Source organism: Nuphar pumila, chromosome 8 (genome assembly GCF_984573655.1).
Source record: "Nuphar pumila chromosome 8, dmNupPumi1.hap1.1, whole genome shotgun sequence".
In the NCBI taxonomy this organism is placed as follows: Eukaryota; Viridiplantae; Streptophyta; class Magnoliopsida; order Nymphaeales; family Nymphaeaceae; genus Nuphar; species Nuphar pumila.
This window is the reverse complement of record NC_143256.1, coordinates 2493299-2519681: the sequence shown is the minus strand read 5'-3', so window position 1 is coordinate 2519681 and position 26383 is coordinate 2493299. Positions and strand designations below refer to the sequence as shown.

The 26383-nt window shown below is 34.8% G+C and overlaps 1 pseudogene; it reads right to left on the bottom strand.

Moving 5' to 3' along the window:
* Window positions 1-308: 308 nt before the first annotated feature.
* On the bottom strand, window positions 309-4719 carry LOC149829444 (3-ketoacyl-CoA synthase 1 pseudogene; annotated as a pseudogene).
* Window positions 4720-26383: the final 21664 nt, after the last annotated feature.

Sequence of the window (26383 nt, the reverse complement as noted above, 5' to 3'; positions counted from 1 at the left end):
ACTTAGCAAACAATGGTTTGGAAAAACAGAGGCAGACCTGGGTTAGTTCCAATTAGGGATGGCAGTGGACCCGGGGAAAGTCGGGCCCCACCCCGCCTCTCCTTGTTTGGACCGGGGATGAAGGGTATGAAACGGGGATGGAGGCGGGGACAAAGGTTAAAATCCATCCCCGTTTGGGGATGGAGGCGGGGATGGACTTACACTTTTCCCCGCCCCGCCCTGTCCCCGCCACGATCCCCGCCCCGCCCCATCCTCAGTCCTTCTAAAGGATGGCAATAGACTACAGGAAAATGGGGCCCCGCCCCGCCTCATCCCCGTTTGAGCTGGGGATGGAGGATATGAAACGAGGATGAAGGCGGGGGTGGAGGTTAAAATCCATCCCCGCGGGGATGGAGGTTCTAATCTTGAGACGGGGCGGGGGTGGAGACCCTGTCCCCCGGTCCATTGCCATCCCTAGTTCCAATACCCCTAATTGACCTATGTCATAGCTTAACATGATATTTTGTAAATACGTTCATTTTGTAAATAAGTTCATTTTGTAAAGCATTTTGGATATGAAATACACAGGTAGGGTTCTGCCTTACCCCAGTTCACCTTTAGGAAAAAAAAAAAAGATGCAGCAAGATAACACAAGGAAGATGAGAGATCATCAACCTCGTAAAGCGTACCCCATTAGGAGCGGTACATGCTAAGACATGCATAGAAGATAAGAGAGGCCCAAGTCGATGAGGGCCGATCCACACTAGGTCAGACAGAGTCTGGCCAAACGATTTTCGCGGCGTGAATAAAACTTCAGCCAAGCATTCTTGAATAACTGTTGGAATACCTAGCAGAACCAAAATAAATGAGTGGTAGACTCGAAATCACTCGTATATTTCAGTCACTGGTTGGCCCGGCTGCCAGTGCATTTTTTTTCTGGTCCTTGAGGTCTCTCCTGACCACCGGAGAACAGCCAACTTTGACCTTGCGGCAAGGGACACCACCTGTGGGTTTCGAACTTGTCACGTCTCGTCAATGACATTCACAAGTCACCCCTACCAGATGAGCGGAGCCCTTGTGACAATCAAACATTTTTAATGACCCAGCCAAGAGGATCCAAGCTAAAAAAAAGGTTGCTCTAGGGGGGATCGACTAGGAGATCATGAGGAGTATTTTGGTAGGAATATCATCACCCCGTCTTCGAGTGATGCCCGGTAGAAAGAAGAAATAAAAAATTCTCCATCTTTATTAAGCTTCCAAGAAACTTTTACACTCTCGTCAACTTCGGATATGAATTGCACGAAAAGTTCGAAACATTTTGTAATTCCATTTCATATTTGAGAGCTTTTTTTTTTCTAAGTATGTTTGCTTTTCCAACTTGAGATTAAACCATGGAGCACGTTTGAAAGTGTGAGAAAATGGTAAAAAATTGTAAGTAAAAAAAAATGACAACTTTTTCAACCAAGAAAATTTTTGAAAGAAAAGTTTTTCTAAAACGTGTGATTTTTTATAGAAAAAATTCCTCCACCCTTCAGGTCAAAGAATTTTTCTTATCATAAATTCTTTTGTATTAGGGCAACCGTTCACCCACAATAAAGCTCATCCCATGAACTGCCTTAAAAAGCGCTTCGTTTATCTTCATCTTCCTCTCACACACCACCATTTTCCGGTCTCTCTTTCTCTCTCTCTCTCAGAGGGCTGACAGACCCTTCCCCCTCACCTTCTGTCTCATTTTTTTCATATTTTTTATTTAGTTTTTCTCGTGCTATTCAAACAAGTTAAAAGTTTTCATTAAAAATTTTATCATATCAAAACTTCACACAGGCAAAATTTTATTTTCCTAACGTGCCATTGAAGCTCATACTTGTTCCTTAAGAAATAGACCATAGAGGAGTTTTCTTTTGCCAAGCGCTACCACCATTAACCTAGGAACACATTATTCAAGATCAAGAGACGTCTTAAAGAGCGAACGAGGGTAAACTTGTGCAAAATTATTGCGCTTTGTAAACATGTACAAACTGCATGACAAGATGTAGGATACAAGTGTGTCGTTTGTCGGTCATTTTTTTTTTAAGTCAGGCCATTTTCTAGCACTAAGAGTGTAAAACACATCTTCTTAAGTAGTAAAAATGAGGAGATTCTTTAACTCCTTGCAGGAATGTAGCTTGTGTTTGTTACTATAATCTTGATTTTGAGGGATTGAAAAAGTGAGATTCTTCTTTTTGATAGTTTCTTACCTAAATTCACAAGTGAAATGACAATCTTTTAGGTTGAAAGGTGATGGCTTGATTCTTTGATCTAAATCATAGCCGCGAATCTTAGTTTCAGTATTTTCTCAATAAAAAATAATCTCATGATGGTGTAGATTGTTTTTCAAGAAAATACCGATAACATTTAAAATTTAAAACATATAAAAAGTAGAGTAAAAACTTAAAAATATAAAAAAAATAACAAAATGTTAATAACACAATAATATCACATAAAAATCATGATAATCCGAAAACATCATGATTTTTGCAAGATTATACCTGGTTTTGAAAATACTGCAATATAATCATGACATGTTTTTTTTTTAAATATCGCCAATATTTGTTACTATGATCTAAACCCTCTGTTAAGATGGCTGTTCTTTCTAATGTTTGATAAGAAGGTAGAGAGGTCCTCCCCGTCCAAATCAACGCATCAGTAAGAGTTGGCCAAATTGCTCTCAAAAAACAGAAAAAAAACAAAAACAAAAGAAGAGTTGACCAAACGAACATAACATCACATAAATGCAATGCTGAGAAAATAACAAAAAGCCTGTCAGGCTTTGCTTTATTTTATTTAACAGCCAATATCAATATTTATGGCTACAACTAGCAAGTAGCAAAACTACCGACGATTGACAAGAACCAGCAGCACAGACAAGCAATAAATTCCATGAACAACTCTTGAAGTACTTGGAACGATCATGAAGTGTGTTGTCACATCACATGTCCCCATCAATTTCCCACCAAACTTTTGTCCTCTCCACTTCTTTTCCCTACATTTTCTTTAATTTTTATATTCATCACTCCAACCCCTTCAGTCTTTCTCCATGCTGCTATGCATTTTTCTTTTTTTGTGCAAATCACACCGAACCTTAACCATACCCCAGTAAGTAAAAACAAAGAAAAAGGCAAAGAACAACCCTTCAAAGGCATAACCGAGACTACAACACCCTTGTATTTCATCCATAAGGCAAAAAAAGGAAAGAAAATTATCTTGGTTTCCCAACCTTACATTCACTTTTCCTTCTACTGTTAATTATTGTCCATACCTCTCTCTCGCTCTATATATTATATAGTTTTCTTACCACGCTTTGAGTGGATACCTATGGATGCAATCTGCCCAAGGATTGGAAGGGTCTCCACACGAGTCTTTAGTGGCCTTCCACACGAGCGAGCACACCTTGAACCCAGTACCAAATGCCAGCATCCACACCCTATCTCCCTTCTTGACCCTCTTCTTGGCCTCAAAGTAGGCGTACTCATAGAAGACTAGGCTAGAGGATGTGTTACCGAACCGCTGCAGCGTCATTCGAGACGGTTCAGTCACGTCGTCGGCGAGCTTGAGCACACGCGAGATGTTGTCGATCACAGCCTTACCACCCGTGTGAATGCATATGTGCTCGAATGCGGTCATGAAGTCTGGCACGTGTGGCTTGGGGGCATCGGACCCAAAGAGCTTGGACTTGATGCTGGCGTACGCACAGGCAAGCAGCTGTGAGTAAGGCAGCACGCAGGGAGCGAGCATGCGAATGTGTGCACGCAAGCCCTCGCCAGCAACCCGGATCAGGTCCTTGGTCAGAGCGAACCCAACCGTGCCATGCTCATCCTCCTCCTGGAATGCAGCCCTGTAGGACCGGTCATCTGCACCATGATGAGTTCTTAGCCAATTGACCAGCTCTAGCTTGACCGAGTCGGTTTGCTGGTTCGTCATGAGGACTGCAGCCGTTCCGAGTCGGAAGATACAGTTGGTTACAAGCATGGACCGGTTATCACCAAAGTACCAGTTGAGGCTGATGCTCTCAGTAATGACCACGAGTGCGTATGATGTCCTCCGCTGGTTCCGGAGGATCCGGCCGGCGAGGTCTACAGCCGTGACGCCTGAGCTGCACCCCATGCCGCTGAGGTTGAAGGTCCGAACCGATTCTTTTAGCCCGAACCGATTCACTATCAGAGACGAAGGCGACGGAATGGGGGAGAAGACCCCACAAGTGACTATAACATGGTCAATCTCTGACACCGAGACACCAGTCTTGGCGAGTAGGTCCGAGACGGCTCTGAACATCCCTTGCTCAATCTCTTCTAGCGCCGAGCCAAGCTTGGCATCGTAGTCATGGTTGAATATGAAGGGCGGCAAGTAGGTCTCGTCACCTAGCCCTGACTTGATGTAGATCCCTTTCATAAACTGCTCGCTGACGGCAGAGAAGCGTTTACTCCGGCGCAGAAAGTAGTCACACACCTCATAGCTAGCCTTCTGGTCAAAGTCAGGCTTGAAGCAGGAGTAGTCAACCATGAAGACACGGCGAGGTCGGGACCTAATGTATAGGAACATGGCCAGGGAGATGCACCATAGCATGGCTAATGAGACATCCCTATATTGGTGAAGGATGTGATGCAGTAGGGTAGAGGAGGAGAGGGCATGGAGGAGGAGTGATAGGGCTAGGAGGCTAGCAAAGGAGGCTTGGATAAGCTGGATATTTGAGAGTCTCTTCATCTTGTCTCTCTTAAACTCTTGCTTCTCTCTCTCTCTCTCTATATATATATCTATATATATATATATATATATATATATATATATATATATATATATATATATATATATATATATATATATATATATATATATATATATATACCTATGTGCTATGGTGGTGGCAATGTAGGCAGAGATGGGGTGACTCTGTGGAAGTTTGGGCAGGTGGTATCTTTTATACCAAAGGAGAATGGGACTTTCTCTCTAACCAAATCTGGAGAGACGTGGGAAGGGAAGGGGGTATAAATAAGGTGGTGAGGGAAGCGGGGTGTGGCATTCATGGATGCAGCTTTTGAACTGCCATTAAACTGACGACCTACTGTAAGGACTAATAATGTGGGTACTTGGGAGGAAGAGAGCTGAGTTAGAGAGAAATAAATGAGGAGCGTTGGAAGGAGTGAGGGTATTCAAATGGGGGAGCAGAGGGTGGTGTGGTGTGGTAGGAGGAAGGGAGGTGGAAGGTTACATGGCATTAGGATGATTGAAGAGATAAATTTGGCCTTTTTGCACTTCATGAGATACAAATGGGCAGTTGGAGGTTGTGCTTACACTAAAAGCCGTTGAGCTATCACCAATTAATACAAGCTGCAAGTCAATAGCTAAGGATGGGTTGACGCTTCGTAGTGCAATATTTTTCAAACCATATATTTAAGGTTTTCCTTTCTCCTCAAAAAAAAAAAAAACCAGATAGGACCCATATTTCTTTTATGGAATCTATCCATTTTCCCCAAAGCTTGGGACACTTAGTATGACGAAGAAACACAAGTAAAAAATTACCAAACTACCATTGGTCAAAAGTTGGTGTTATCTTAAATCGATCGTATCTCCCTCATCGAGAAGAGTTTTTATGAACGGTTGGTGACATTAAAAATCTGACAAAATTTTATATATTTTGTAGATGTTTGAGCTCTATTATCATGGTGTGCATAGAGCAATGACAGTCAAAACAACAAAGCAAATGCGAACCTAAGTGAATCCTGAACGGGCTATAGACTAGTTCAGCAATGCATGAAATGAATGTACGATATCAACCTATATATTTAGATATTAAATAAACATGCAGATGCAACCTATAATGTGTTTAGTGCATGTGTTGTGTATTATATTTTTTATGTGATTGTGTATGAATGCATATAGTTAATCATGATCAATGTCTTTAAATGAATGTTTGCATGATTGTGATGTGTTAAAATTCGTATATGTGGCATAAAAACATCTCTGACATTGAATACTACATCCATGAGCCCAAATTGATGGCCTGAATTTTATATTAGATTTATTATGTATATGCATGGATAAATAATAGAATTAATGAATTAAAAAAAACAATCATGTGAACATTCATTGTGTTGGACTTACAATGAGAGAGGGTAAGCAATACTTTCGACTTTGTGAAATATGTTTAAAATACGAAAGGTTGCTCATTCTCAGCCACGAAGATAAGGAAAGCCTCTACATTAGTCGCGGGATAGCAGGTTAATGAACTCATGAGTGAAGTCTAATGCATAAGGATAGAGGTGTTGGGAGCTCTCTCTCAACTAGGTCGTCCCTTACCCAAGACTAGTGAAAGGTATCCTGACCAGGGTAAAACCATAAATTGTATGAATACACCTTCTGAGTCATGGTCCTTATCCGGGTACTGCATGTGTAGTATCCACAGGGTTAAAAAGTAAAAACCATAATTGTTTGCCCATTTAGTTAGGCATGACATGCATCACGTAAAAAGAAAACTTAAATAAAGGTAATTAAAGTCACTTATGCATGAAAGATCTCCCATTTTGCAAGGGTAAGTGCATGCATGTTTATCCACTCATGCATAATATTTTAACTGTTTATGAATGACATTTTTGTGATGCACTGTGATAATATGCATATTCGAATGGATAATTGTTTGCATCATTGCACGAGTTTACTGGAATATGATCATATATATTGGTTTCAGTTTACTTGTATTGGCAACCCCTATCAGGCTTTCATAAGTCTGACCCATTTTATGGGTTTTTAGGTAAAATATGATGTATAGTTGCGAAGTGGATGCAGAATGCTTAGACGACATCGACAACCAATCTTTTTTTTCTAGGAATAGTTTTGGAAAAACATTTATTATTATTTTGGATTGAAAATACTCTGATATAAGTTTTAAATTATTGGGACTGAATTAATTTTAATAGTGAATATTATTCACATTTGAATTTTGTTATGATGATTAATCGTATTGTAACCCACCCAGAATGTTTGACCCAAAGAAAAAGGTTATTTTCATTGTTTTTAAAAAGGAAAAAAAATCAAAAAATTTCGGGTTAAAAATTTTGGGCGTTAAAAATTGGTATTAGAGATGGATGAAAACATTGGTTCATGACACATCCATTTGTCCAGCATTGCTTAGTGAGTAAGTTTTAATTGTTTATTTGATTTAATTATGATATTATTATTTGATAAAAAATCTATATGTGTAATTAAGAACCTAGAAAAATGCTAGGGACATCACATGACATGCTCGACTGTAAGGCTAAGGATTTATACAAAAATATGTTTTTCAGCCATTAAGGTTAAATTAACTTATTAGACTGCATGGTAAAAGTGTCACGATTTATATTTTGGTATTTCTCGGGTTTAATGATTTGATATTGAATTTCAAGGACAAAATTTCTTTTTGGAAAGAATAATATAATACCCATAATTTTTTTACAGTTATTAAGCAAATAAATAATAAAAACAAAAATAATATATACCGAGAATTTATTTTGTAAGTAACCCTAGTTAAATTTTATGGACAAAATTTCTTTAAAGAAGGAAGGATGTAAACCCCACAAATTTTTGATATTTTTATGATGAATAAAGGTGAATTTAATGCTAAAATATTATTTGAACTTAAAGTGAGATTTAATTGTAATTCAAGCTTTAATTTGGACTTGGAATGAATTTCAAAATGGGAATTTATTTTGATTTTTTAGTTGGATTTAACCTGGATTTAAGTTGAACTTAATTAGAATTTAATTTGAGTTTCAATTTAGACAGAATTTGAATTAAGTGTACTTTTTAAATTAGAGTGTTATTTAGATTTTAAATTGAGAATTTTAAATCTAGATTGGAATTTAATTTGGATTTAATAAATGGATCTCGGGTATTATAATTGGATTTGGATTTGAATAAAATTATCATTTAAACTATAATTAAATTGAATGTCAATTCAAAATTTGAATTAGATAATAATTTGAATCTTTGTTGAAATTGAAGTTAAATTCAAAGTTAATTTGGGCTTAATTTATATTTAGAATTTAAATACAATGTAATGTGAATTTGGGTTTTTTAATTTGGATTTTTGTAATTGGGTTCGGATATGGATATGAGTTTCTTAAATGAGTTTGGATCTTAGTTGCATTTGGAATCCATATGAGACTTAATTGTAATTAATTTTATGAAATGAAGGATGACACTTAACTACAGTCTATATGATTTTAGAGTCCAATGGGCTGAACATTTTCCCCTATGTGGGCCCAATCTAGTGGACTTTCTACATTTCCTAAATTGATGACAAAATCTGGAAAAAAAATTATATTAAGAAGCTTCTCTTAAGTCCAAAAAAAATCAAAATCAAAAGTGTCTATTTACAATAAAGAAAAACTTGCATTCTTACTTGGACTTGGATTGTTTTTAAATAGGAAAGGGAACTCCCTAGGGTGGAACATCCCACCCTAGTGGGCCCCTTAGCTATGGTTGGGACCTCTTTAAGAGGCCAACCAATAAGTATCTATATATATTATGGTTTATAAAAAAAAACATTTTTATAATAAGCATTAAACAATAAATAAGGATGAAAAAGTTTAGGAAAAGAGGATTTTTGGAAGGTTTATTCTGAAAAAAATTAGTAAAGGAAAGTTTTTGGAAATTTTTTTTATATAGGTAGAGAAGGGGTTCATGCCCCCCCCCACCTCTCTTCTCCCTTATTATTCCTTTGCCCAATTCTCCTATTCTCTCACTTTTTCTCTCTTTTTTCTTTTCCATCCTCTTTTCCTACACATGGTGTTTCTTTGGAGGTTCTGTTAGAAGTAGGACATTTGGGCCGGGAGTATGTAGCAATGTTTGTGATTTTCAGTTTTGGCATTTTCAAAGTAGGGGTTCTAATCTTATGCATGCAAACCAAGATTTGTATGCACGAGCATACTTCGGGTAAAACTTGGTTATTGAACCCATATATCAGTTCTAACATCGTTGGGACTGATATTGGTTTCACTTTCTCTAAGTATCAAAACCAGTTTTTGAGAAAAACCTTGATTTTAGTATGAAAGTAAGGTTTTTCCCAAAACTATTTTGTGAATACTGAGTTGATCAAATCTGAGTGTGTTTCAACAAAAAAATTTTTTTTTAGACAATGTGGACATCCCATGTACTTGTATGGGAGTCGAGAAGGTGTGTTGGTCAGATCCTCTTAGTATCGGTATGAAGAGGTTCATAGAATTGATCCACTTATGGATCCGTTCTGAACCCTTTTGAATATATACCAGATCAGTTCTTCAAGTGGACTGGGTCTAATGTGTTTCAAGGTAAATTTAATATATATATATATATATATATATATATATATATATATATATATATATATATATATATATATAGGTGTTAAGAGTTTTAGATGTTGAGTTCGGTCACTCCTCTACCCAAACTGCTGAACCATTAGCATGAAAAGGCTCAAGGTAGCTTGGATAAGCCCTTAGACTAGCATGGATTGATTGGTGCACAATAAATGTGATTTTGCCCTTTTCCCTATTTATGTAAACTTTGGTTTTATATCCTTTCAATTTTGTCTATGGCTAGATTATGAGAGATTTTTGCTGCCAAGTAAAGGAGAGACCTGCTTCAAATAAATAAATTGTATGCATGTAATGAAAAGACTGTGGTAGTAATGCTTTTTCTTAAAAAAAGAAAGAAAGTGAGGAACCATAATTAGATTTGACTTCATGTATGTGTATGTGTTTAAGTTAATTCGAAACTATGAAAGGCTCCTACATTTTGAAACTATGAAACCATATTATTATATTTTGAACAATTTGTTTGAAGGGTTTGACACCAAACTTCTTGATTCCTTGATCTATGAATGAAAAAGAAACTGACTCGAATAAGCATGAACTTGTAATAAAATCTTTTTGCCAGATAAAAACAATTTTCCTTCTAATGTTTATTCGATAATAATGTTGTCCACATGGTCTTTCTACAATGTCGTTCAACTTCATTAACTTATGCAAATGAAAGTAGATTTTGAGGGGGGTGTTTGGACCACAACTTCAAATAACTGGGTCAGCTCGATCACCAAGAAAAAAAATATATAACAGTTCAACCCTTCAACGAGCTGGGCCTGTTGAAGTTAAAAAAAAGAGTATTTAGACCTTTGGGCATGATCCTTTCATGCATCAGACATGAGTTCAGTTTCTGAAATGGACTAGACCCATCCTTGCTTGGGACTGGGTCTGTCCAGTATCATGGATAATGGGTCAGTAAAGAAAAAATAATAATTTACGTGTGTTTGTAGTTTCACACGAATGCTATTTTTGTATATATATGTAAAATCAGACATATGACTGGTAAATTGATTGTATCTCCCTCATTCAAAGGAGTTTTTACAAACAGTTTGTAGTGTTGGAAAGATGACAATATTTTGCATATTTTGTAGAAATTTGAACTATGTTCTCATACTCATAGAACAATGACAGTCGAAACAGAAAAACATGTGTTGTTTTAAATCGATCGTATCTCTCTCATCCAGATGAGTTTTTACGAATGATTGGTAGCATTGGAAATCTGACAAAATTTCACATATTCTGTAAAAATTTGAGCTCTGTTTTGGACTATGTATAGGGTAGTGATAATCAAAACATCAGAGCAAATGTGAACTTAAGTGGATCTTAAACTGACTATAGATCAGTTAAGCAATGCATGAAATGAATGTATAATATGAACCTATATATTTATATGTTAAATAAACATGCAGATGCAACCTATAATTTTGTGCTTATGCAAGTGCTAAGTGCCTAAAGGGGCATGACATGAAAAGACTCATTTTTGCGTGTATGAATGAATGCATACATGCTATTGAAGTGCATGTGTTGTGTATTATGTTATTTTTGTGATTGTGTATGGATGCATATAATTAATCATGATCAATGTCTATGAATGAATGTTTTAATGATTGTGATGTGTTACAAATTATATATGTGTTATGAAAGCAACTCTGACATTGAATATTGCATCTATGAGCCCAAATTCATGGTCTGAATTTTAGATTAAATTCATTTTGTATGTGCATGGATAAATAATAGAATTAATAAATTAAAAAGAATAATTATATAAACATTAATTCTATTTGGCTTACGATGAGAGGGTAAGTGGTACTTCGGCTTCGTGAAATATGTTTTGAGCACGAAAGGTTGTTTCTTTCTAGCCACAAAGATAGGAGAAGCCTCCACATTAGTCGCATAGGTTAAGAAACTCATAAGTAGAGTTTGATGCATCTAAATAGAGGTGTTGGGAGCTCTCTCTTGACTAGGTCGTCCCTCATCCAGGATTGGTGAAAGGTGATAGTCCAAGGTAAAGCCACAAATTGGATGAATACACCTCATGAATCATGGTACTGATTCAGGTACTACCTGTATAGTACCCACAAGTTTAAAAAGTGAAAACCATAATTGTTTGTGCATTTAGTTAGACATGGCACGCATCATGTTAAAAAAAAGACTTAAATAAAGGCAATTAAAGTCTCTCATGCATGAAAGATCTCCTATTTTCCAAGGGTAAATGCATGCATGTTTATCTCGCCTCTATTGACCTATTTCTTGCCACTATAGACCTATAACAATGAGAATTCTCACTGATAAGTTATTGAAAAGAATTGGCCTTTGTTCAGTAATAACGACGACATTATAGCTCACCATTAAGGGTGAACTAACACAAGCAAAGAATCTCTCTAGAATTGAGAACACCAATAATGGTGTGGCAATATTTAACAACGAGGTTGTTTTAACGGTGTGATACTCTCACCTTTATAGCCTATAACAATGAAATTTGTAGCTCGTCATTATAGGCTATGGGGTGAATTAACTCACCATTATAGGCTATAATGGGGTGAATTTACTCATCGTTGTAGGCTGGTGAAACACAAATCTTGCCTATGATGGCTACACCCTCTATATTCTCTCTAAGCCTAGAATAGATATTTAGACTTCTAATATTCACATAAATAAGTAAACAAAGAGAGTTTAGAAATTGTATCATTTTCAAGCCTACAACAAATGCACTTCAAATACAAACCAATATATTATCTTTTAGCCTGCAACAAACATATACACTTCTAATATTCACATAAGCAAGTAAACAAAGAGAATTTAGAAATTTTATCCTCTCATAGCTTGCAACAAACACATTTCAAATATAAACTCTTATATCCTCTCCAAGCTTTTAACAACAATATATACTTCTAATATTCATATAAACAAGTAAACAAAAAGAGTTTATAAATTATATCATCTTCAAGCCTGCAACAAACATACTTCAAATATAAACCCGCTACATCTCTGATATCTTCTCCAAGCTTGCAATAAATATATACACTTTTAATATTTACATAAATGAGTGAACAAATAGAGTTTTGAAATTGTATTCTTTTCTGGCCTGAAACACACTTTAAATATAAACCCCCTACATTTTCTCCAAGTTTGCAACAAACATATACACTTCTAATATTCCCATAAACAAGTAAATAAAGAGAGTTTAGAAATTATATCTTATCTCAGTTTATAACAAACACACTTCAAATACAAACCTCCTACATTCTCTTCAACCCTACAACAACCATATACACTTCTAATATTCATATAAACAAGTAAACAAAGTGAGTTTAAAAATTTTATCATCTCCAAGCCCGTAACAAACACACTTCAAATACAAACCTCCTACATCATCTTCAAGCATGCAACAAACATATGCACTTCTAATATTCACTTAAACAAGTAAATAAAGAGAATTTAGAAATTGTATCATCTCCAAGCCTGCAACAAACATGCTTTCAACACAAACTCACTACACCCCTTACATTCTCTTCGAGCCTGCAACCAACATATACACTTCTAATATTTACATAAACAAGTAAATAAAGAGACTTTAGAAATTGTATCCTCTCCAAGCATGCAACAAACACACCTCAAATACAAACCCTTATATCATCTCTAAGTTCGCGTCAAACATATACACTTCTAATATTCACATAAATAGGTAAACAAAGATAGTTTAAAAATTATATCCTCTTCAAGCCTGCAACAAACACACTTCAAATACAAACTCTCTATATCCTCTCCAAGCCTGCAACAAATACATACACTTATAATATTTACATAAACAAGTAAATAAAGAAAGTTTAGAAATTGTATCCTCTTCAAGCCTACAACAAACACACTTCAAAGACAAACCCCCTACATTCCCTATATCCCCTTTAAGTCTGCAACATTCATATACACTTCTAATATTCATATAAATAAGTAAACAAAGAGAATTTAGAAATTGCATATACCCATCATAGGAGAATCAAAATAATTACATCATAAACAAGTAATTATTAGAACAAAAAAGAGTTTAGAAATTATATACACCCATCTGCCTATGTTGCATCCAATTGAGAATATAGCTCTGAAACTCAGACCTGATTGTAGGAGAATGGTTTGGATGAAATGAAAAATGCACCCATCCCCTTCACTTGTCTGTACTATTCCTCAAGGACCTTGGCAAAGATCTCTTATTACATCATCGACGAGCCTCCTTGTGAAGAAGTTGTTGAACTTTCAATTTCCATAGATTATAGCTTTGTTTGCATGTCATTCATAAATGGTTATCAATAACTGATAATAATATACAAAATAGAATAAATGAATGTGGCATTATAAAGTGTAACTTACTTACAAAGGTGTCTTCTGCTTTACTATAGATGAATGTCTTGCGATCTGAATGGGTGTGCATCTCTTTGTAGAACACACTCACCATTGGTTCTTGCCCATCTATTTCAGTATGCAAATAATAAATTAAGAATTTATTAGATTAGCACTATATTATATGAAATAAATAAACTTATGGTATAAAAAACTTACCCTTGTATGACACCTCTGGTGGTACGAAGATGATCCACTAGTATGTTGGACAATATGGTTTATTCTATTTGCCATTTTTTTGTAGCCGCTATTTACCAAAGAAAGATCCATTAGTGGATGAAAATCTAAAAATTTGAACATGTATTTACTTATAAATATTTATCCAATATTTACCATTCAATAGTCTTCGGTGAAAAATTTTGGTGAGTCAGTCTTTTCAGAAGAAGTTTCTCGAGGCCTTATCTGACATAAAGACCAACCTTAGCTCCCACACACAGTTGATAGCGAAGCTAAAGACCCAAATGGGACAGTTGGCTGAGGTCTTGAGGAGGCGAAGCGAAGAAAGTCTCTCAAGTCAGTCTATTGTCAACTCGAGGGTTAAAGAACCCATACACCATGACTTGCATCTCACCGAGTCTCATCAAGAGCAAGCCATCTCTGTTATGACCTTTTAGAGTGGAAAGAAACTCCACCCTACTCAAAAGAAGACTGAAAAGCCCAGTGACAAACCTATTGACCAGTCGATCTCCCCTACCAGACCCAAGGAAAATGGGTAGGTCCCACGGCCTATGCCTTCTCCTTCGTATATTCTTAGAGCCCTTTTTTCTCAACTGTTGAAAAAACTGAATGATTTTAGCAAGCAAGGGGCTATAATGTACGAAATGCTTGACATATTCAAGCATGTTCACATAAACCTCCCCCTACTGGATGTTATTCAACAAGTGCCCGCCTATGCAAAGTTTCTTAAGAAACTTTGCATGCAGAGAAGAAGGTCAAGATTGTTGCCCAAGAACTGACTGAGCTGGTGAGCTCTGTGTTTCGACGCCAAGATCTACCTAAACTGAAGGATCCTGGGGCATTGATCATCTCTTATATCATAAGGAACATGACCATCGAGTGTGCATTGCTCGAACCTGGGGCAAGTGTGAATATACTGGCAGGTTCTCTTTATGATATTTTGGGGATTAGGGATTTAAAGCCCACGATGACCATCTTACAGTTGGTCGTCAGGTCTACCAAGCTCCCCTGAAGAATCTTGGAAGACATGTTAATCAAGGTCAAGGACTTTTATTTTTCTATTGATTTTCTCATTTTGAACATGGAGGGCACTGATGTCGCTCACCAGACCCCCATCATTCTTGGTAGACCATTTTTGGCCACTACCAATGCTCGTATTAATTATCGTACTAGAGAGATGGATGTTTCTTTTGGTAACAAGCGACTGCGGATAAACATTTTTTATGTTGCCGCAAGAGCGAGAGGAAATGACGAATGCTTCCATGTGACAGATGTTAAATGGAAGCAATCCGATCCATTGTTCGATGTTTGCATGGATAGAAATTCAGTTTATGGCTCACCATCATGTGAGAATAGTCTTCACGTGGAGACTAAGCTCGTTCTTAGCAGGCTAGAGAACCATTGCAAGGTCCAGAGTGGTAGAGTTAGAGGAAATGTTGTGAGAAGGGTCATAAATGAAACTATTTTCCTCAGACCTCTCAATTGAGTATGACTCCGCGTTCATTGATCTCATGGACGATGAAGGGCAACCAGAGATCCGTTTGGCTGAGGACGTAAAATTTAGCGCTTTATGAGAGGCAACTCATACTGTTATTGTAATTTTAGTCATCCAGTAGTTTTTGCTTCATTTTGTTTTATGAACATTTATGATAGATCATGTATACATTTCATTGTTTGGATATAATTTATGAATTATAGGTAACAAGATAGATTCCATAGCACGGATCAGGTGACTTCTACTCCGTCCCTTGAATGCATTTTGCTCCATAGTGTGCATTCATCTAGTTTCATATAAGCATGAGGGAGTGCCACTGAGGACAATGTCATTCAAGCATGGGGGAGGGTGTAGTTTTTACACCATTTTTTTTTCTGTCCATGTATTTGCACTGATGAAAACTCATAAAAATTAGGTTTTTAAGGAATGAGTTGATCTTATATGAATGTTTTACACAATCTAACATTTTAGAGAATTTTTAAGCCCTACAAATTTTTTTTTGACATTAATCTAAAAAATTTGGTCGTTCATGTGGATTTCAAAGAAATGATGATAGACACATGTTAGAGTTTTATTTTGAATCACAAGTATGAATATGCATAATTTATTGTTGAAAAACTAAGCAAATGAACAACATTGAAAACAAGAGCTCAAAAAGTGAAAATGAGCATACGTTTAGTTGTTGATGTCTTTGTATTCTCTAGTAGCTAGGCTTAGACACAAGTTGAAGTGTTTGATTCCCATGCCGAAAAGCATAATGAAGGAAAACACTTCTTTGTCTAAGTTGATATATGTGGCCCATTTGGTTCGAGCAAGTAGAGCCTGAAGGGTGTTTACACTTGATGCCCTAATGTCATCTGGTTTGGGAGCCACCGATCTGAAATCTTGTTACATGGACTTCATAGAGAGCCTAATAGATATTGACATTGCTAATGACAAGAAACAAGTTATACGTAAAACTATAAAAATTGAAGGTCCAGTGACTCGAGCAATTAAGTCTGAGGGATACTTTGTATCTAGTGCCCTAAGGTCGCCTGGCCTAGGAGTCACTGACCTAAAGCTCGATACACGGGTCAAGAAAACTGAAAATTTGATATAGTGCTTAATAAAAAGAAAGAAAAAGTTTAAAAATCTAGAAAAAGAAAAAGAAAAAAAATCAAGAGCATAAAGATAAAGTTCACTGCTTAGGAATAATTTTTGAGAAACCTGTGTAGAAAATATATAAGGATAAATAAACAATGACATGTGTATATTTGATTTTCTGAGAATAAAGCATAAATGATTACGATATTTAAAAAAGTAAAGGAAAAAGATTTTATTCTGTGGTGGCAGGTAAAGACTCTAAATATATTGTGAAAGTATAATGACATAAAATATTCATGCAAATAAACTCTTTAACTGCCTAATACTTAGTAAAGTTGGAACCTTAATGTATACATGATAGAGATATTTGTGGGTAACATCACTGCAAACCCTCAGGAGACCTTACTCGTCCACTAGGATAACCTAGGGATTTAAATGGCCTTTTGCATATGCTAAATGAAACCATGATTCCTATGAAAATGAGTTAGGTTTTTGTTTTGTTTTGTTCATTTTTATTTTTGCTTTTTGTTGTTTAGGGTCAGTTTGCTCGAGGACTAGCAAACAATGAGCATGAGAAAATTTGATCATGCATATATTTTGCATTTTATTCATACTATTTTATGCATGATCTAATGAAAAATTGCATTGAAAACTCATTCTTATTAATGTTTATAAGAAACTGCTTTAAATTGAAAATAAAGAAAAAATCGCATATTTCAAGTTCTTCCTTGCGTTTTTCAATGTTTAGTTTTGTTTAAAACTTTTTAATTCTTAGTCTAATTAGTTTAGAAGTGTTTAATTAGTATTTTATTTAGTTTAGAAGAGTTCTTTTTATGAAACACGTTTTTCAAAAGTACTATTTTAAAAATTTTAAAAATTTTAAAAATTAATTGGAGTTTTCTGAAAAAAAATGTGTACACTAATTCTTTTAGTATAATTAGCATGTTTTCAGTCATAGAACACATTTTTTTCTCTTAAGAAAATGCATGCCTCTTTTCTCTCTTCTCTTCTCTTCTCTTCCTCCTCCTTCTCGTTCACAATTGGTTCTCCCTCGTTCTCTTCCTTTTCCCCCCATTTTCGTCTTAATTGTAAATTTTTTCTGGCGTCGGTTCTTTTTGCCCCCTTTTGACAGAGGCACATGCAGCTCAAAGGTAAGACCATATTTTTTTCTCAACCCCTCCATCGAAAATGGATCGTGAGGTACGTTTCTTCTCTCCCGTCTCTCCGTAGTTTCGTAGTTATATTCATTTTATTTCCTTCATAGAATACATACATCATATCATTGCATATAGTTTCATTTATTCATTGCATATAGTTTAGTTGAGTCTCATTCATATCATCTGATAATATAAAAAAAATAAAATAAAATAGCTCAATTTAGTTTAGCCAATTTTCTTGATTTTTGCATAGAATAATATTATTTTATTTAAATTGATAGATCTAACATAGAGTATTTTTTATCTTCTAGTGATTTTTAATTCATTTTATGTTAGATTTAGGTCAGATTTAGTTTTGATTTTTTTTTAATTTCTGGTATTAATTAGATTTAATTTAGTTATATTTCTAAAATAGCCAATTTGGGGTTTTTACAAACTTTTTTTATTCTCTTCAAATTTTGTTAATTAGATGTGATTTCTTTTTGTTTAAATTCAGTATTAGGTTAGTTTATTTATTTTTTAATTCATGTTTGTGATTTTTGTTCATTGCTTTAGTTCGTTTTATTTAATGATTAGCTTAAATTAAATTAATTAGTAGAATAATTATATATTATAATTAACTTTTGTTTCCATCAAATAGAATAGTTTGATTTGTTGTCTTTCTTAGTAGTTAAAGTTAGTTTTAATTTCAGAAATATAATTTTAGTAATTAGTTTAGATAATAGTTATTTTAAATTAATTATCATTTTTATCTAATTAGATTAATTCTAGTCGATTTAGATAGTTATGATTTTTTTTCTTTTTAGTTAATTGTAATTCATGTTAAATCTTGCTTTACCGTAATTAGACTCGTGTTAGTTTTAGTTAATGATAGTAGATTAGATTAGTTTGATTAACAATTAATTTAGTTAAAATAATTTAGTTGATTTCTTTTTTTTTATCAATTATCATTTTTAGCATAGTTTAGATTATTTTTGGTAAATCATGTTTAACTGTAAATTTCAATTGTTAATTTAGTTAATTTAAACTTAGTTATTCATGTGAGTTTAGTTTAGTTTAAATTTAAATCCAATCTTGGGTTGATTAGATTAGTTGATAAATAAAAAGTAGTTGATTATTGTTTTTATTTATTATTCATCGATAATTAGATTAGCTTGTATAGATTAGTTTTTATTTATTGTTCCAGTTAAATATATTAGTTAATTAGTTTTAACTGAGACACATTAATTTAGTTCAATTTAAAATTTTATTTTTAATCTTGAAAATCTAGTTTAGATTACATAATTTAAAAATTAGCCGATTCTAGTTTCTTGTTTTTATTTATTACTAGTTAAGTGGATTAGATAGTTAGATAGTTTTCAAATTAATTTCAGTTTATTATTGAGTTAGAATTGTTAAATTCGTACAACATATAGTTTTTGTTAGGTTCATTTAGTTGTTATTAGCTTTTGTCTTTTAGTTAATTTGTAGTAGTTTGTTACGATTTGGTTTCTTTATGTTAGTTAGTTTTGCTATTTTGTCATTTAGTATTTTAGTTTTTTACATGTTAGTTCATATTTGTTACATGTAGTTAGTTTGCTATTAATAGTTAGATTCTTATTTTTGTGATTTTTCTTTGAATTAATATTAAATTTTTGTCTAGTTCTTCTGTGTTTTGTTCGTGTTTTGTGATTCTGTCTTGCAGAGAAGCAGTTAAATGTGCAGTAGACCCTCAAAAGTACCCCTAGAGAGTCCTCTAAAATCCCCAAAAGGTCTTCTCAAAAGGCTCTTCGAACTCTCATGAATACATGACATTTAAATAAAAATAAAATACCAATAGTATTCTGAGGTTAATGAAAAGAAGTAAAGACAAAATGGACTAGAAGCTCAAGTACTGAAGAGCCTATTTCTATTTTCTTTTAGATTGGGGTTGTTTATTTCATTATTTTGAATTTGTAAAAGGCTTGTAACTAATTATTATTTGTTTAAGCCCTTAGCAGAGGGTCATACTCTCAGTTGATTAGTTAATTAATTATTTATATTTTTAAGGCAATAAAGAGTAGATTTATATGAAATATAAAGTTTTCTCCCATTCTCTGAGTTCAACCCAGACTCCACCCTAGTGTGAACCAGTTTTTTATTATTTGGTGTCTGGCTTGCATAAATTGTTTTATTAAAAAATATCTTTTAAAAATTTATTTAAAAAACTTACACCAGTCACTATTTTTATGGTCGGTTATGATATATTTTTTTGTACTATACCCATCTCATCAATCGCAAATCAAACACTTTTTATGCCACTTATTGTGTGTGATCAGCGGCGTAAAAAAATTTGTGTCTTTTTATAGTTTTTAGGGTGGTCAAGAATGTTAAAACCCATTTTTTTTTACCCACGGTGCTTTGTCTCACGTTCAACACCAAAGGCATCCAACGATACACTCTCTCTCGTGTGTGTATACGGTTGATCTAACATTAAACTAAGTATGCTTAACATTAGATAGATTCAACCTTATAAAAATGATTAAAATAATTTTAAAAGAATGATACTTTTAAAAATGCATAGCAACTTTTTTACATTATGCACTCTTTTGAATTTGAAGAAAATTGAAAAGTCAAATACCTTTTTCAAAAAAGTAACTTTATGAATCTATCAAATTTACCTTTTTGACTTCAAAAAATAATCATATATTTTAAAAATACCACTTTTTAAGAGTATTTTAATCATTTTAATATGGTTGAATTCATCTAATGTTAAACACAACTAGTTTAATGCTAGATTAGCTCATATATAAATATAATAAGACGAATAGAAAATTTATGAGCAACTCCAATATTCAAAATGATGCTTTCTTTCGCATATTCAAAAGTTGAAGACCCTGGATAAAACCTCGCTGGTGCACGGGTGTGTCTATATCTATAGAAGGTGGGCCACATAAGTTTGGGAAGTCATAGGGCCCTACCCTGGGTTTTCCCTCGCTTCGGTGAAGGTTTCTCATAGGGATGGCAGTGGACCGGGGCAGGGGTGGGGGATAAGGTCTCCACCCCCGCCCTGTCTCAAAATCCAGACCTCCATCCCTGCACCGGTTTGGATTTTAACCTCCATCCCCATTTCATGTCCTCCATCCCCGGTCCAAAGGGAGTGGGGCCCCGTTTTCCCTCGATCCATTGCCATCCTTAGAAGGATTCGGAACGGAGCAGGCCAAGGCAAGGTGGGGATTGGGATGGGGACGGAGCAGGGCTAGGGAAAGCGTAAGTCCATCCCCACCTCCATCCCGGCATGAGTTTTGATTTTAACCTTCATCCATCCCCGTTTCATGTCATCCATCCCTTGTCCAAACAGGGCAAGGCGGGGCGGGTCCCCATTCCCCCTAGTCTACTGCCATCCCTAGTTCCTCATAATAATAAAATAAATAAATAAAGTTTAGGGACGTCTGAATGCCCCCAGATATCCACAAACACGTCGCTTAAGCTCTTGAATTATTGATTAATCCGATCTCGCGATGTCTTTAATCGATCGTGCTTCTCAAATAAATAAGTGGAGATAAATAGGGAAAGTTGCTGCAAGTTGCACTTAAGTGAAAAAATTGCCCGCATTCAATTGCAGTGAGAATAGATGACCCAAAGATGCTGCATATGCCATCCAAAATATGTAACAATTGATGGCTATACACTAAACCGGCAATCAAGTGGGCACTTAAAAGTTCCTAGCTGCATCATTAGTTCATGCATGACAACACCCATGATATTTTTCTTTGAAATTTTGGGTGGGAAACTAGCTTCCAACACATTGGCTTGGTTAAGAGATTAACATTGCCATCATGAGCTTCGTAAATGGGCCATAGCTGTAAAAAATAAATAGTATAATTTTCTGATAAAGACCTACTTTTGCCTGATATTTCATGTCAGGTACCAAGTTGTATGAAAATCGTGACATGGACCCAACTTTACCTGACAATAGACAAATAGAGACCTGCCATAACCTACTCCCAAGCTCAAATACTTAACCTGAGATAAGTATCCTAAAATGTCGAATGTGCCCCTCATTGCTTCTCTTTCTCCATTGTTTTCTGTGACTCCTCTTTCCCCTGACTGCATGCTTTATTTTATCACGGTCTCCATTTTCCTAGTTTCCCCATAGATCCCCTTCATTCCTCCATAGTCCCAATACTCTTTCTCCATTTTCCTAGGGTTTCTACCACTCTCCCATGCTTTTCCTAGGGTCTCCACAGTCCATGCACAACCCACACTCCCAGCATAGTCAGAAGAGGGTCCTACTGGTACCTGAAAGTAGCAGCCTACATCCAGATCTCACGAAGCAAGGACTTGAGGAAGCCCCCACGCCTCATCAAATGGTGTATATTTGATGTCTCCATGTGGTGGGACGTTGCAGGTTCAAAACCCAATGGTACGTTGAATGATAACTGGTGGGGGTCTGCCTAATTAACCCCAGCTTGCCTTTCAAAAAAAAAAAATTTTGTTGTATATTTGAAAACAGATCAATAAGAATTCTGCTAAAGAAAATAAATTTTAGCAAGTCAATATAATAGTTGAATCCAATTTAACCTTCTATTTTGAACCAAATTCAGAAACATACTTCAGATCTTCAAATAAAAAACTTCATTGTGCAGCACCAGTCACACCCTCAAAAGTTTTTAAATTTTGAAGCATGATTGTGGATATCCAATCCCAAACCCAACTCAAATGCATATCCAATCCGACTTAGGTCCCACAATAAAATTCCAAATTCGTCTACAAAATGCCACCGTTGTGATATTGGGTATGCTGAAACGAGTTAAACCCATTCATTCTCACGGGAAAAAAAAATTAGTTGGATTAAACTCCAATTTTGACCCAACCTTATTATAATGCTTAATAATTCCAATCTAATTCTGAATAAACCCAATATATTTGTATGTGTATGGCCAATGATACGTCAGATAAGATAGGACCAAACCTAGGGAAACAGCGGGCCAGTATGGCCTATTTATATGTGTATATCATTAGATGGACCACCAACCCATACAACCTTCCCTTTTCCCTTATCTATTCTTCTGTCAAAGTCATCTCCATACCTACTAAAATGGGTGCAGCAAGGGACAAAGTGCAATGAAAACATCCAACCACAAGGTTGGCTTACCCATCTCATATATGGGTCCTACATGTATTATTTAAAATTTTAATTATTTATTTAAAAAACTAAATGTTGTATGTATTTTTTATATTAAGAAGAACATAATGTTTGTATGAAATTGGGAAATTTCAAAATTTAATGTAACCACATTATTTTTTCTTATTTCTTGATCCTATCTAAACATATGTTGCATTTAAATACTTTATTTATGATATTTAATATTTTAACCAAAGTAAGTTGACTATGCACGTGTTCATGTAAATTATAACTAACATTATAGTAATGCTTGGTTCCTCCTAATGGTAGGTGGGTGCGTACAGTCTTAATTTTCACTTCTAATTCTTCTTTTTCTTTTTCTTTTTAATCTAACCATATGTGTGTGATCTACATGGTTTGCTTCGTAAAAAATAGCTCTTGATCCATGACATGGGAATAGGTTTTCATAAGGCTTCAAAAATCAGCATCTCAAAATTTTCATAAATTTAAAGACTCCAAATCATATTTTTTCATCAAAATACCACAACCCAATAGTCGATTCCCAGCAAATTGAACATGTTAAACACATATGTAGGGAAAGATTTGCCAAACATAGCTTTGTTCACAAGGTATGGATGGTTAGGAGGAACAAATTTTACAACGTTTAGTTTAATAGTTGTTTTATTAAAAAATAATTATTAATTTCTATTAGTTATCATAATGTTCAAAAAGTAAAGTTTGTGAACTAGAGTATGAACCGAGCATGAATATATTAATTGAAAATATGTGAACTAGAGTATGAAACACCATTTTTATGATTTTTCTTAAATTTCATCGTACAGATGTGATCTAGATGCTTGTTTTTATAGAAAGAGACTCTTGGATCATCCGATTATGGTACATAAAAATGATCTTTTAAGGCTAAAATGTCAACTGATCAGATTTTTTATAAATATTTAAGCATCCAGAAGTCTTTTTTTTATTGAAAATACATTTTCCAACAGTCAATTCCTAGCCGATGGACCACACCGAATGCATTTTCATAATTGGGTTTGCATAAAAAGTATAAAAAATGCCTAATTCACACTTCATTTCACATATTTCAATTTAACATATTCTAGTGACCCATATATATGTAGAGAGAGAGAGAGAGAGTAGTGTGCATCTTTCATGCCATTTATCTCCCAAACCGTCCCAAACCCCTTTTAAAAACATACTTATATATGTTTTGCTTAATCTAAATCTGTATGTGATTATCATTGTTTATTCACTAAAAACCATGGTTTGGATTGAATCAAATTAATAAGAATTCTTGATTTTTATTTAATCAAGTTTTTTGTGCAATATAACCGTTTTTTTTTTTTGTTTAACTAAAAACACATCAAAACATGAAAAATATTTAAACTAAAACATGTATTCTATTAAATAAGGTATACAGATCACATCTATGGATTTAGATTAAGCAAAAAAACATATGCAAGCATGTTTTCTGAAAAGGTCTGGAGCAGTCTAGGAGATAAACGGTCTGAAAGACACGCACATGGACACACACATATATATACCATGTTTCTCATTTCACATGAATTCCATAGTCTTGTTTTTTGTTTTCATTTTTCCCAAGGGCAGGGGTCCTAGTCTCAGAGTTTTAACCTGCTGGCACAATGACAGTAGGTATGACAGGCTGAGCCAACGCGATCAAGTCTTTGCGCCGGGTGTGGTTTCTTCAGGTTATAAATCCAAAAAAAATACTCCCAATACATTTCCCAGCCTAGCAACATTAGGAAGAACATCTACTCTGTATTTGGCACCATGGTTCTGTTAGAGTAGAAAAAACATAATCATTATGATAAATATTAGCCATATTTTAAAAATATTATGAAAAAAAAAACGTGAGAAGTTAGTTGACCATTTAGAACTTTAGAATAGTGTGATACTTTCAAAATATTGAATGTTTTTTAATTAAATGTACATATCACGATTTTATCATAATATTTACATTTTTCACATGAGAGTTTCTAAAAAGACGTAGACAGTTAATTGGAGTTATTTAAAAATTAAGATATATTAGAGTGTCATTATAGCAATTACTAATTATAATTAAATTCATTAGTCTCTCTCTCTGTGTGTACGATGCATGCTCGTAAAGTCTATTCCATCCACCAAGAATATAAATCGTACTCAATAAAAACAATTTGGAAAGAGCTAAACAAACGACGTCTTTCCAAAATCCCTAATTGGGAATTTAAAACTTAAAATGCTTTTATTAAGAGGCTTGAATTTTAATAATGGGGCCTCCGCTTGTTTGGTAGGAGCTGCTAGAGAATGTCACCTTTAATTTATCTATTTTGCCCTGTACACTTTAAACTTTAATTTATCTATTTTAGCCGAGATATTCTCGAAAAAAACAAAATAAATAGAAATTTTGAAAACCTCACCAGAAAAATATTACCAATAGATTGTTGTCTTAAGCTTTTGTCTCTATGCAAATAAAATCTAGATCACGCTTAATTGGTTTCGGCAGAGCCTCCTAAAATTATACAAAAGCCTTTGATAGGGATGTAAATGGTTCTGATTCGGACCAGATATTTCATGTTGGCTAAATGGGTTAGAATTCAGATTCAAATTCAGATGGTTACAAGCTCATACCACATCCATTTTTTCACAATGTAAACTAATTCAGATATCCATTAAATAAGAATATTTTAAAGATTCAATAGCAAAAAATCAATACCATATCGGCATCCAGTTATAATCTGATATTGTTTTAGCTTACCAAATGCAGCTAAATGGAATCAAATTCTGCCAGACCGGATAAAATTTGGTTCATTGTCATCCTTACCTGCCATATTAACAATCCCCAAGTTGAAGGTATGCACGCAGTAGTGCCACCAATATAGAGAACTGAACACAGGGTGGACAAACACATCCTAGGTTAACATTGGGCTTGGTTTGACCCATGGTATAAATTAGTAAATCCGCCAAACAGACCAGGAATAAAATTTAGAATAGATCACATACAGGAAGCAGTTGAACTGCACGCCTATTCAACGAAGTCTTCATAATGAGGTCCAACATACAAGCCAACCAATGTAACAGATATCAGATCACTAGTACACAGAGCGCCATTTATGATAGTTTGTAAGGTCTATGCGAACTTAGTCTAGTATTTGCATAAAATATATGTGAACTTCATCCACTATGATCGGAGTTATGTAGTTCAGTTTAACTTAGCATATATTTTAACATAATTGTTATATATAAATGTATCTGCAAATAGTGCACAGGCAGCATACCACCCATTTGCATGCCTCAAAACAAAACCTTCCAACAGGACCTGAACAAAGCTCTATCCAGAACTGGTCCGAGTACTGATATGTAGATGGTTAAAAATGTGTGAAGGTCTAGGCAAGGCATTGCAGCTGGCCACATATGTAGGGTCAAGGGGTGATCAGTGAACCCACAAAAGATTTGAGGTGACTTTTGGAAAAGCGCAGGAACACATTTACAGGTGGCAACACATACTTAGACCAGCCTTTTTTTAAGCTCTTCCAACTAGTAATCAACCATCATGCATCCTAACCAACAAGGAAAATTTGTAATAGAATGAAACATAAACATACTCCTAAGACACTTGGCCTACATAACAAAAAAGAACCTG